This window comes from Rutidosis leptorrhynchoides, chromosome 1, assembly GCF_046630445.1.
Source record: "Rutidosis leptorrhynchoides isolate AG116_Rl617_1_P2 chromosome 1, CSIRO_AGI_Rlap_v1, whole genome shotgun sequence".
Classification (NCBI taxonomy): Eukaryota; Viridiplantae; Streptophyta; class Magnoliopsida; order Asterales; family Asteraceae; genus Rutidosis; species Rutidosis leptorrhynchoides.
In genome coordinates, this window is record NC_092333.1 from 120,860,194 (window position 1) to 120,875,000 (window position 14,807).

Sequence of the window (14,807 nt, forward strand, 5' to 3'; positions counted from 1 at the left end):
TGTAAATTTTCTCTTTAGGAATTAAAAAGAATATCTGATTTAAATTGTAGTTTTAAATATTTAACGTTAACTATAATAGATATAGATATCAACTTTATACTAAAATACAAATGAATGAATAGTAACCTTGTTTTTTTTTTTCAGCTAGTGTTTGTTTCTACATTTCTACATCATCCTAAAACACAAAACCTAAGGAGTAAAATTTTTTTCCTTTATAAATTAAAAAGAATATTTGATTAAATTTGTACTTATAAATATTTAACGTTAACTATAAGAGATATCGTTAACGATATCATTGATTGAAAATGGTACTCCATCCAAATTAAACATATAGTTTTGAACAGCGGCCACACGCATAAACGCGCGGACAATCTCTAACAGTTATTTTTTTTCCTAACGTTTGGTTTGTATTTTTTTTTTCTTTCATGTTTTTAAATGAACATTTTCCTAATTAAAACTTTGGTTTGTATCTTCCTTCTATTTTTTTCATTCTAAGATGATACTTTTTTTCTTACATTTTTTTAACCTTTTGATTTGTAACAATTGTTCATTTGCATGTTGAAACTATAGATTATCGAAACAATATTTAGGGCACATAACGAAACTATTTTTCACACCAACGTGTGAGCCATACCGACTCTTACTAATAATAAAATGATTTGTAATATATTGAAGGAGTGATCAGTTAATCGAATCACAACCATAAAAAAATGATTTAGCTTAAAACACAAAAAACTATGTGCCCTAAAACACAAAAACTAAGGAGTAATATTTTTTCCTTCATGAATTAAAAAGAATATCTTATTTAATTTGTAGTTTTATATATTTAACATTAACTATAAGAGACATCATTAACGATAGCAATGATTGAAAATGGTACTCCATCCAAATTAAACATATAGTTTTGAACAACGGCCACACGCAGCAACGTGCGGACAAATCTGTAACACTTGGTTTTTCTAACGTTTGGTTTGTATTTTTTCTTTCATTTTTTTAAAATGAACATTTTCCTAATTAAAACTTTTGGTTTGTATCTTCCTTTTATTTTTTTTCATTCTAAAATGATATTTTTTCCTTACATTTTCTTTAACCTGTTGATTTGTAACAATTGTTAATTTGTGTATTGAACTATATATTGTCGAAACAATATTTAGGGCACATAGCGAAACTATTTTTCACACCAACGCGTGAGTCATAGCGACTCCTACTAATAATGTAATGATTTGTAATTTATTGAAGGAGTGATCAATTATTAGAATCGCAATCATAAAAATGATTCCATAATAGTAGTCGCTCGAAATACAGGATGTTAAACGTACTAAGTGGATATACGTGGAAGTTTAAGGAACGTAAAATGTGTAGTACTTCGTAGGGTTAAGGCTACTCAAGGTCCATATACTTTTCATTTTGTCCCGATGTAGTCCATATATCCAAAAAAATACTATTATAGTCCAAAAACTTTTAAAAAGTGTATCGATATAGTCCATTGACCTGATAAATAGGTTGATCGATTTTAAACCGTTGATCTTCAAAAAAGTATACATTTTTTTGTCCCGATGTAGTCCATATACTTTCAAAAAGTGTATCGATGTAGTCCACATACTTTCAAAAAGTGTATCGATGTAGGCCATAAACTTTCAAAAGTGTATCGATGTAAACAAAATGTGACCTGTTTAACCGGTAACAGGTTACCTATGGACTACATCGATACACTTTTTAAAAGTTTATGGACTATAATAGTATTTTTTTGGGTATATGGACTACATCGGGACAAAATGAAAAGTATATGGACCTTGAGTAGCGTTAACCCTACTTCGTAATATAATAGTTTATACGGATGGGTTAATGTATTTTAAGTATAATGTAAGAGGGGTAGGTGAATAATAGTGTAGTGGAATCTGGATTATAGTTCTAGTTGTAAGTTGACATATATATACAAATTTCTTTTCGGTTATTTACAAATTCAACTTGTGCAAACAACAATCTAAATTTAATTGTATATACTCTCGGTCTTCCCTACCATATCATCTTCACATATACGCAATTATCACACATGTATGGTAGGGGTCAAAATAAGGTGGATATAAAACAATATACAATTCAAATCTCTGAATTTCAAATATAACACCATTTATATATATGTACGTAAGTTTGGTCAAATATTTTGTTGCATAACATTGTAGTTAACATGTTTTACAGTTGAGGTATGGGTAATATAGTTAGTTGTAGACTCAGAGACGGAGCTTGAACCGTTTAGTTAAGGGTCAAGAATATTTCAAGTTTCATGTGCTTCTAAGTTCTAATGCAAATGAAAATAAACTTACATAAAGTTCTTTTTTAAACAAATACATGAACTATACTAACAAGAAACTATTACATGACATATATTGGAGTAATATATTACAAAAGTTTACTATAGATAAAAAAGACGATTGAATTATTGTATATGGATTTATTGAAACTTTCGAGTCTCTAACATATCGTCTTTTCTAGTTTAAATATGATAATAAGAACACTTACATATTATCATTTATAATAATAAAAATTCATAATTCAATAATCATATATTACTATGAATAAGAATGTACTTATGATTGCTATATCTTACTCCGTAACTTTTTTTTTTTCCTTAAAATGAATGTTTGATAAGTTTAAAGTAAAATCCAAGTATATGAGATATAATATATATATATATATATATATATATATATATATATATATATATATATATATATATATATATATATATATATATATATATTATCAATTATATGAAACAATCGTTTTTTGAGCCCATGATTTTAGGATATGTTATATATTCTTGCGATTGATTTATACTTTTATGTGCTCGTGCGATGCACGAAAACTTAAAAACTAAAGAAATTACTCTGTATCAATTATAAGAAACAATCATTTTGTGAGCCCGTGATTTGAGAATTTGTTATATATTCTTGCGATTGATTTAGATTTATTGAAGCCGACGTATTAGATTAGTTAAGAATAATAATATTGATATTGATAAGTATAACATGATACATAAAAGTCATGAAACACAAATTTAGCAAAACATGATGACGTTTGATTTTTGCCTTTCTCAAATTTTTTTGTTTAGAAATCAATCACTTTCATCAAAACTAAATTGCATCATATAAGTTAAATGAATAACTAATTGAGTTATATTTACATAATAATACTAATTTTGATGCAAATGTTTTGTTAGATAGACCATTTAAAGATTTACCAGATAATTATGTAGTTAAGTAGTAATAATAGATATAAACTATTTAATCAAATGAGGTTCAAATTTTTAGATATACTCATTTTAACAACCGAGTACATGTTATCATTTTTTGTGTATATTTTGTATTAATTAAATGGTCATTAATTATATATAAAATCATATTTCTAACATGGATAATAATATGGTCGGGTGTTGGTAGTTATAGAAACAAAAAGAAATATATTATCCAGAGTTGGAAATACTACGGAATAATAGATATTGAGCTATATTTTCATGTTATTAATAATACAATTATTTTCATAATAATTTAAAATTAAAATAAAATTGTTAAACAAATATGATAAGTTTATTCTATAGAAGTATATGGTAAGTTTATTCTAGAGAAAAATATGGTAAGTTTATTATAGAGAAAAATAAAGAAAGATTATTCTAGAGAAATAAATAGTGTTAAGAAAATATGGTAAGTTTATTCTAGAGAAAAAATGTGGTTACACGTGACATAATTTCTTGAGGTAATTACATGTGGCATAACTAAATCTGGTAGTGACACATAAGATTTATTGCACGCGCTTTATGTAATGTGTATATATATATATATATATATATATATATATATATATATATATAAATATATATATATATATATATATATATATATATATATATATATATATATATATATTGTGACGACCCGGAAATTTCCGATCAAATTTAAACTTAATCTTATTATGATTCCGACACGATAAGAAAAGTCTGTAAAGTTGAGTCTCAAAATTTTGGAACAATTTACATGAATGCATTTGATCTTTGACTATTCCCGACGATTCACGAACAGTTGCGTGTAAATAAATATGTAAATAAATATATATATATATATATATATATATATATATATATATATATATATATATATATATATATATATATATATAAATATAAACATAAGTGTATATATAATAATTTTAAATTAATAAAATACACTTTAATCAATTTGAAATTAAAAATGTAAAATAATAAACAGAATAATTAAGTTATTATTAAAAAGAATATATAAAAATATATATATTATATTATTATGAATCTATAAAGATAAATATATATAAATGATTTCTACTAATTATTATATTGTAACAGCTATAAAACATATAAACATTAAATATTCAATAGATGTATTCATATAACATATGATATAATTATTATGTATTACAAATTTAATAAATTGTAATATTAATATATAAAATGTAATTAAAAGTTTAATTCTAGTTGTTATATTATTATTACATACATTATTATTTAATATCAGTACTATTAAAATTATTGAAAATATAATATGAAAATTTTTGCATTTGATTTGTTATGTTATTATTATTATTATTACTATTATTATAGTTATTATTGTTAATATCATTATTATTATAATTAATAATAAAATTATAATTTTAATTATTAAGATTAATATTAATATTATTATTAGATATTATTATTACCATTACCATTATCATTAATAATTAGTAATATTATTATAAATTATTATTAATATCATTTTAGTATTATTTGATATTATTATTATTATTATTATTATTATTATTATTATTATCATTATTATTATTATTAATTCTATTATTAATAGAATTTTAATTAATATAATTATTAATTATTAATTATTAGCTTTCAATCTGTAGTATGATTTTGGTTATGTCCCCAATCTGCTTAACGTCCATCTCAATCAACAATAATCCGATACAGCACGATAGCAACTATTTTTTTTTATTTTTTTCCCGTCCTTGCAATTCATCATGTCGATATCATTTAGCTTTAAAAGCCAGTGATTTCTCTATATTCTTAACAAACTCATTTCACTTTACACACACAATATCAATTACAATCATAATTAACAATTATTGGCAATTGAATTTAACAGAAAAGATTTAAAAACTGCACGTACCTCTGTTTCTTCTTATTTTTTCAAAAACCTCGAATTTGAATCTCATTTTAAAATCTATAAATGCAAAGATGTTAGAAATCTTTCAATTAAACTTTCTGTAAAGTTTCAAATGCTAATTTTTCATATCGAGTTCGAATTATCGAGTCAAAGCTTTAAATTTCAAAAGTCAAACTTTGTGTTCATCTCCAAATTCGTAATCGTTTTAAGATTTCTGTTGAAATTGAAGACCCAGAAAGATTCTAGGCAGGTTTTAAAACATATTTCATTTAGGAATTGTGATCTAAAACGTTTTTAAATTCGAGTTGTGATTTTGAGTTCATACGTATTTTTTTTAATCTGTTACAGCGGTTTTTTTTAATATGTTGTTGATTTTATTAATCCACTAAATCTCTATCTGTTTCTATATTATTTTCAAATCTTAAATTAAAGAAACTATTAACTATTATTGGGATTTGAACTTGGATCGAATTTGAAAGAGGAGGAAGAAGAACATGTTCATTAACATATACGGGTTAAACAAATTAAAAGGTGAATCAAAATAGATAAGTCGAGGCAGAGGGATGGTTTAGAGGGTGATCGGGTGAGCGAGAGGTCTCGGGTTCAATTCCGGGCTGGGACATAAATTTTTTTTGAAAGCTTATTAAGGTAGTCCTTTTATTTCCATTATTATTATTATTATTATTATTATTATTATTATTATTATTATTATTATTATTATTATTATTATTATTATTATTATCATGAAGTATCAGAATTATTATTATTAATTAGTATTATTATTAATTAGTATTATTATTAAATGTAATTATTATTATCATTATTCTAAATATTATCATTAACTTAGTTATTATTAATAGAATAAGTATTATTATTATTATTATTATTATTATTATTATTATTATTATTATTATTATTATTATTATGATTACGATTAAGAATATTGTTATTATATATTCATTAATATTATTATTATTATTGTTATCTATATCAAAATCAATAAATGTAGTTTTATTAAGAATCTTATAATTATTAGTACTATTAAAATAGGTATTACTATTATCAATATGATTATTATTATTATTATTATTATTATTATTATTATTATTATTATTATTATTATTATTATTATTATTATTATTATGAGAATGATACAAATTATTATTATTTTTCATAAATATTAGTACTTGTATCATTTTATAATTATTAGTATTATTAATATTGACATAAGTATTATTATTAATATTATCATTTTCATTAATATGATTATCATTAATGAGTACTATTATTATTAAAAATTAATATAATTACTACTAAAAGTATCATTACATTTAATCTTTTTTTTTAAACTATTATCATTATTATTAGTAGTATGAAAATTATTATTATTATCATTATAATTATTCTAGGGTTATTATAACTAGTATTTTGTAAACAAAAAGAGTAATTATATAAAAATATATTTAACACCCATAATTAAAATATACTAATACTATTATTTATCTAGAATATACAAAATAAAAATATAATAAAATATATAAGTTATTGATATAAAAATTTTCAATAATGATAATATAAATATTTGTTCGATTACAAGAATATGTTTTAATATATATATATATATATATATATATATATATATATATATATATAAATGATATAGGTTCGTGAATCCAAGGCCAACCCTGCATTGTTCAGTATCATCGTATGAATATTTTTACTACAAAATATTATATCGTGAGTTTCATTTGCTCCCTTTTTAAATGCTTTTGCAATATATATTTTTGGGACTGAGAATACAAGCGTTGCTTTTATAAATGTTTTACGAAATAGACACAAGTAATCGAAACTACATTCCATGGTTGGATTATCGAATTGAATATGCCCCTTTTTAGCTTGGTTGCCTAAGAATTGGTGTTTATGATAATTGCCGCCAATTAACGCGAATCCTAAAGATAGACCTATGGATCTCGGCACGTCCCATTCGGGTTACGAATGCTTTAGTACTTCGATTATCATATCTGATGAGAGTCCTGGAATGACGGGGATATTCTATATGCATCCTGTTAGTTCGGTTATCAAGCGTTCACCATATGAATGATTTTTAATTCGCGGGTTACGGGTATTATTTTGTACTCGATTTACGTGTACAATTAAATATCTGAAAATCTTGTGGTCTATTAAAATGATGAAAATGAATGATTATGATAAACTAATGAACTCACCAACCTTTTGGTTGACACTTGAAAGCATGTTTATTCTCAGGTATTAAAGAAACCTTCCGCTGTGCAATTGCTCATTTTAAAGATATTACTTGGAGTTGTTCATGGCATATTTCAAAAGACGTTGCATTCAAGTCATTGAGTTCAATAAACATTATTATTAAGTAAATGATAGAATAGGTCATTTATAGTTTGGATATTATGAAATGGTATGCATTCCTGTCAACTTTCGTTGTAATGAAAGGTTGTCTTTTGAAAACGAATGCAATGTTTGTAAAATGTATCATATAGAGGTCAAATACCTCGCATTGTAACCATATATTATTGTATTCGTCCTTATGGATTAGGACGGGTCGTCTTATATATATATATATATATATATATATATATATATATATATATATATATATATATATATATATATATATATATATATATATGGAACTGATCTAGAGATAAGCAACTTTAGGCGTACAAACTGGATAACCAAAATCACATTTTTTTCTTGCTTTTTTTTAATTTTTCTTATCCATAAATTTGCATCAAAATGCTCTCCTAATCTATATTTTTATGAGAAAAAAACATTCGAAATCGTTCAAAAATGATGATGAATGATAATAATCGTGATGAACGACTAATTTATCATTCATCAAACAAGTGATGAATTATTAATTAATCATTCATCACTCATTATAACATCATCATCATTGTGATCATAGCAATCAGTATGTATGCTAGATGTATATGATCACAATACACCCATACATACATATTGATATATTTTGTCATTATTGAAACTAACATGAATTTGAATCATAATCAAGTGATTTCAGGCTCCGAGGTGGTCCTTTTAAAGGATGATCAGTGATACTAGATGTTGAGATCTAGAAATATATTGGGTTTTTTGTGTTGTCTAGGGCGATAGAGATAAAGAATGTAAGACTAGAGATCACTCCCATCAGTGTTCGTTCTCAGCTCTTCCTCTTAAACAACAATGGTAGTGCGATAGTGTTTAGTTCTCAAAATTCGTTCACATTTTCGTAATTTCTCGATGAAAAACTGAAGACATGAGTTGTACTTTTGATTTTAACATTTATACTTTGATTTATATAATTAATGTAATATATACTAGGTCTATCTTTTCTAAGAAATTATATAATTAACAGTAGAGATTTTGTTCTCATTTAGTTTTCATTTAGTTTTAAGAGAAGTTTTAGAAGGTGATCACGCGTTGACGCTAATTATTCAATCAATTCTGAAAAAAATTTGGTCACAATCTTAATATATATTATGTATGAAATGCTACATTATTTACAACGGTTAATCTGGTCATTAAATGATAAAAAGTTATGGTGTCTTTATTTATTGATAGTAGATGACTTTGAATGATGACGCTTTAAATGATATTAGCTTCTCTTGCTCCCCCTTGATTTATGCATTCTGTTGCTCCCCATCAATTGATGTTTTATCTTAACTTGATCTTCAAATAGTTAGAGAGGAAGCTTGTTTGATTAGTAGGCTTGACTGATTTTGTTAATTTTTAATGATCTTTATTTGGTGTCTATCTTGAGCTGATGAGGTTAGGAAGACTTTGTCGTCATTACAACGTTTCTCTTATGAGTATCGACTTTAGCCTTTTCTCTTCCTCATGATGTGTTTGTGAAGTGAATACATCATGAAGAAATCGTTGATAAGATGTCGTGAATCTTAGAGATACAAGTAAGCAGAACTAGTTGAAAGGGAATGTGCCAACCACATCCAATCTTTTGTTTTAGGATAGTGGCACGATAAAATTATTTTTCTCTAAAAAAGCATCCTTTTGACCTAGGTTAGGTTAGGATGAGCAAATTAAAGGGAAATTTTGGATTAAGGTTGGTGTGTCATCCACTACAATTCCTTGTTGTTTAGGAATGCGACACTGTAATCAAATGTGTTGACGTCGGCTATTCTTGTGATTTAGAATAGGATGCACAAATGAAACAAAGTTCATGGATATAGCCCCATATGAAAACACTTGATTAACATTTACACAATCAATCACATGTTCATAAACCTCATCAAATCGCAAATTTGATGAAACTTTGACAAAAACTTTTTTGGAACAAAATTTTACATAAAATCGTATCAAATGTTTGAATTAAGCTATGAAATTTTGAACGAGTAATCACCGAATGATACTAAAGCTTGCTACAAATATTTCATTAACAATCACAAAATCACATATATCAAACTTAGAACAGAAGAACAACAAATACATGACAAAAATGCAATTTTATCATAATTAAACACAATTTTGAGCTAAGGATCGATGTGAATTAATCACTTATGATCTGATACCAACTGAAATCACTTGATTATGATTCAATTCATGCTAGTTTCAATAATCCCATAATATATCAATATATACGTATGCATATATATATGTCCGTATCTACATATATTAATATGTGTGCTATATGTAATCTAAAGCAATCCTATATCTAGATCATTTACTAAATATGAGTAATTTATTTGTTAAAGAGTATGTTTTATTTTATAATCTTTTTCTTGAAATATGTGTATTTGGTTTTGTTTATTTGTGCACATTTATCAAGTTCTAAAAGTTCGACGACGAATTCTATCAATTTTATATTCTTCAAGGGCCTAGATGTAAGTTGTTATATATTTTCTTTATATTGTATTTAGGGTTTTATTTTTCATTTTAATCATTTTCTTCTTTTTTGCCGATGGTTCTCTGTGTTAAGGTTTAATCTTGTTTAGTTGTTTATTAGTTCTTTGAACAATTTTAGTTATGAATCGTGTGTGTGTGTGAACTGCTATCGTTTCTTGAGATCTTCGTCTTGAAGATTGTCATTGTTTGTTTAATCAATCTATTGAAGGAATTGATTAAGTTGTAGAAATATGTTTTGTTTGTTATTGCGTACAATATTCCACCTAAAACATTCGATATTATATTGATTCAAGACTATTGTGCAAGAAACCGAAACAATAATCTTCAAATTATAACGTGTTTTTTCTCATATTTTTGGATCAATTGATGATTACCAATTGTAAGAATCAAGTAACCACAAACATTACATGAAAGTATTATTGATGTTGAATATGTGTTGGGCCTCATATAATGAGCCTATAATACAAATGATGTTATTGGACTCAAACTAAAATGTAATGGGCTTGGAAGGTATATAAGCACCAAGTCCTCCCTAGGTCGCATAAGAACTTCAGGGAAAACCTAGTAGCCGTAACCTCTTCATATGCTCTCCAGAACACATCTAAGAGACAGTAGACAACCGAGATCAAGGTACCCGTGAAATGTAATCTTGGTACAATAAATTAAATATTTATTGTTTGATAACGTTCTTATGCGTTCTTGTTAATTAGTACACAAATTCAATATTATTTTGAGACTAACAATGGGTATTAGAGCGGGAATACATCTGTGTATTAATCTATATCTAAATTCGTTTTCATCATCTCAGTAAATAGATCTCAGATCTCATTTTTTGATCAAAATCAGAAAAGTCAACTATTTTGAGTCAACAAGGAAACATTATGTTTTGATTAAATTGAGAATGTGGTTATATTAGAATCGTCTTGTGAAGTATTCTGGAAAGTTTCAATGTCTAATTTCATCATTTGATTTATTTTCGAAAAAGGTTTTTTATAAAAAAAAAAGTTTAAAATCACGATTCGATCGGTTCTGTTGTTGTTAGTGGCTCAAATAATTGGAGAAGCTTAGATTTATACTATATAACATATTGGAATTGATTTGGATAGGTTTTGACTGCATTAGAAGTCAAATTCCATAAAAATAGTCAGTTGTTTCGTAATCTGTATTTGTTTCTCACGAACCTTAAAACTCTCAAGAACCTTACAAGATTTTACCTTACAAGCCTTAGCTTACAAGATTTTACCTTACATTGTATTACCTTAGAAGTTTTACCTTACAAGGTATTACCTTACAAGGTTTTACATTGCATGGTATTACCTTACAAGGTATTACCTTCTAGGCTTTACCTTAGAAGATTTTACCTTACATGGTTTTACCTTAGAAGCTTTACCTTATAAGGTTTTACCTAACAAGCTTTACCTTACAAGGTTTTACCTATAAGTTCTACCTCTTAGGTATCACCTTACAACTTCACCTTATAAGTTTTACCTTACAAGTGTCCCTTGTAATCTTACCGTGTAAATTTTATCGTATATTTCTCACCATGTAACATTTACCGTCTAACTTTGACTTAGGTTAACCAGCTTTAATTAGTTGAATTTGACCAAAAGTCAACTTTTACGGATTTTCTAGAGCTCACTGTTTTAATCAGTTTTTCGCGAGGATTTCGAATTTTATGCCCGATTTTCAAATTTTGATTAATCGGATCATATCTTGAGGGGGAAAGAGTGAAACGGAGCTTTAACCTTTACTAAAATTACCAAAATTCCGGGTTTTATCAGGATATCATGGAGAAACCTGATACATTTGTCCAACTGATGTTGAAAGTCAGTTCCTAACCGAAACTTGATCTTTTTCGTATTTTCCACATTTTCGGTGTTTTTATGTGCTTTTGCAGGTTTACAGATCTCATCACTTTTTGATACAAACACGTCTCGAATTAGCTCTTAAGTCTTATCCAATGACTTCCAAGAAGAGTTTTTCCTCAACTTTACTGACAACACCCAATTCTGAATAGCAGCGCAAACTCGATTTTGAAAAATATTCGTGTCATGAGCGGATGAAAATCTCATGCATTGTCAAGCTTCATAAGATACATCTAAAATAAAATCCTCAGAGTCTCATATTTTCATCACCCAAACCACCGGTGTTTGTTCCAATCAACGGAATCCACTTATCAACTGCGGTTCAAGGTGAAGGCAAGATTGTATCAATGGATCTATCTTCAAGATTGTCAAGTCGGGCATAAATTGATACTCAAAGCACTCAGAGTCTCCAATCTGAGATTAACAAACTGAAGAATTACAATAAGCTTACTTCATTCATTGTAAATGTCTTGAAAAAGAAAATGACGAATTGAGTGCTCAAGTCAAAGAATATGAGGTTTCATCATCAGATAGCAAGTCAATGGAAGAAACTTACAATGCATAGTGTCTACTCTTCAGTATGACTTACAGATTCACGCTCAGATATACAAGGAAAGGCAATTGAGGCTTCATACTGAAATAAACAAGCTCAAGTCCACTGCTGAAAGTTCTTTCATGCTAGCTTAGAAACTCCAAGCTGAAAAGGGTACATTGCAATATCATTTTGTCCATATCTCTAAAAGCCATGTTCCTTCAGTGTCTATATCTGAAGTGCCGGATTAATACAAGATAGCTAAAAACGTAACTTTCTTGAACAAATTGTTTGACATTGTTGCAATATATCCAACTTTCAAAGTCTTTAACAAAACGTAAGGCACAATGATAACAAAGCTAAATCAGGATACTTATGCCTTCAGAGAAAGATATTGTTAAGGATGATGGTTTGCTAAATTTGCTCTTCAGAGTCTGATGTGTCATCCTCGACAAAACCTCTTGACTATGTCTTATAACACTACCCCAAAGTTTTGTAAAGGTAAGATAGACAAGGAAAAATGTGTTTCCAAAAATGAACAGAAAGAACCTAGGGTTCTTAAAAGGTTTATTGATGTAACTAAAAAGGAAAACATAGACCTTCACGTTAAATGTTTGACTTATAAACAAGATAAAACCTTAAGAGATAAGAAGGATGCCCTATTAGATGATCTCAGACTAGAAGTTAAGGAATTGAGGAGATTTTTGCATTAAGTAGAGAAGGAGAACACAACACTTGTAACAACCCTGCTATTTCCGTTAAGCTTCGTTAACTGCCCGTTAAGTTATTTAAAGGAACTTACTTGAATTTTGTGTATTTAATCTAATTAAATGCATACTTGAGTTTATGAAGAACTACTAAGTTTAATATATGATTATATTAGTCGGAAAACCTATTTCATGTTTTTTTAATACTGAGGAAACGATACGGTTTGAAAACTGCAACAGAGGTCCCATGAGACTGTGAAACATTCGATTTTTGATAAAATAATTATTTTTAATAATTATTAACTTTAATAAATATATATATATATATATAATTTATTATATATTTAATGGAGTAAACTTGGTGGGATGCGTTTTAACGATCGGTTAACGTTTCGGGACTCGGTACGGTTAACGACAACTAGAAACGAACCACACTTAGCGTACTAGCAAGCCAAAACGTAATGTAATTCACTTTTGTTAATTATATTATATATTTGTTATGTTTTAAAAATACTTACAATTTATTAGAATTTATATAGATTAAAAACACGAGAAATTAACGTTTAGCGATCCAGTTCGCGTTTTCGGTTGACGACACCTAACGGGCTACACTATAAATGTACCAACTTGTTAAATTCAGCCCAAATACTTTCCTTAAGGATCTAAGGGCCGAAAATCAACCTCCCATATCCATTTAGTTCATGTATTGGCCTTTTGATTATTAACACACTAGTTTAAGGCCCTAACTATATAGGGAAAGAATAATACACTGTATTTTATTAATCCTAAACCTAATTAAGAGTAAAAATCATGCAGCTATTCCCTCCCTCTTCATCCCCATCGTCGACCACTATAAACCCTATATCACCATCAATTTTTGCTTATTTGCTCTTGCACTCTACACGAACGTTGTTGCTTTTATCGTTCTCTACGCGTTGATATAATTTAATTGTGTTTTAAAGGTAGGGAAAGATTGTCAGGATGCAAATACACTAATCTCCAAGTAAAGACAAGTATTTCAAGATCGTTCGAAAGATGAAGATATGATTATTAGATAATTCAATTCAAGACTTGATTTTCACCGCTACAGTTAACTACTCGGTGCTTGTGCAACGCAATGTCTAATGTCAGAATAGTATAATGATCAAGAATGTACAAGCTTGTTTCCAGAAAGAAGAAGATTAAAAGACTCATTCATAATCAAATCTAGAAGAGACGAGTATTTGAAGATCATTCAAAGACCGTTGAAGATCAAGATTTCAAGAATTCAAGATCATCATCAATGGAGCATGCACTACCAGCACTAAGAGAAAGATTTTTATGTTTTAGCAATTTGTAATAGTGTAGGTTATACGTATATAATTTTATCTGTGACCAGATCCAACCACAACATCATCTAGGGGAGGTTGTTGTCATTGGCCAATAATAAAGATGATGTTGTTGGGTGGGCTGTAATGGGCTTGGAAGGTTACACGCACCAAACCCTCCCTAGGTCACACAATAACTCTAGGGAAAACCTAGTACCTGTAACCTCCCCATAGGCTCTCTAGAACACTTTAAGAGACTTGTACACAACCGAGATTCAGGAAGCCGTGGAATGTAATCTTGATTTGATACGATTAATTAT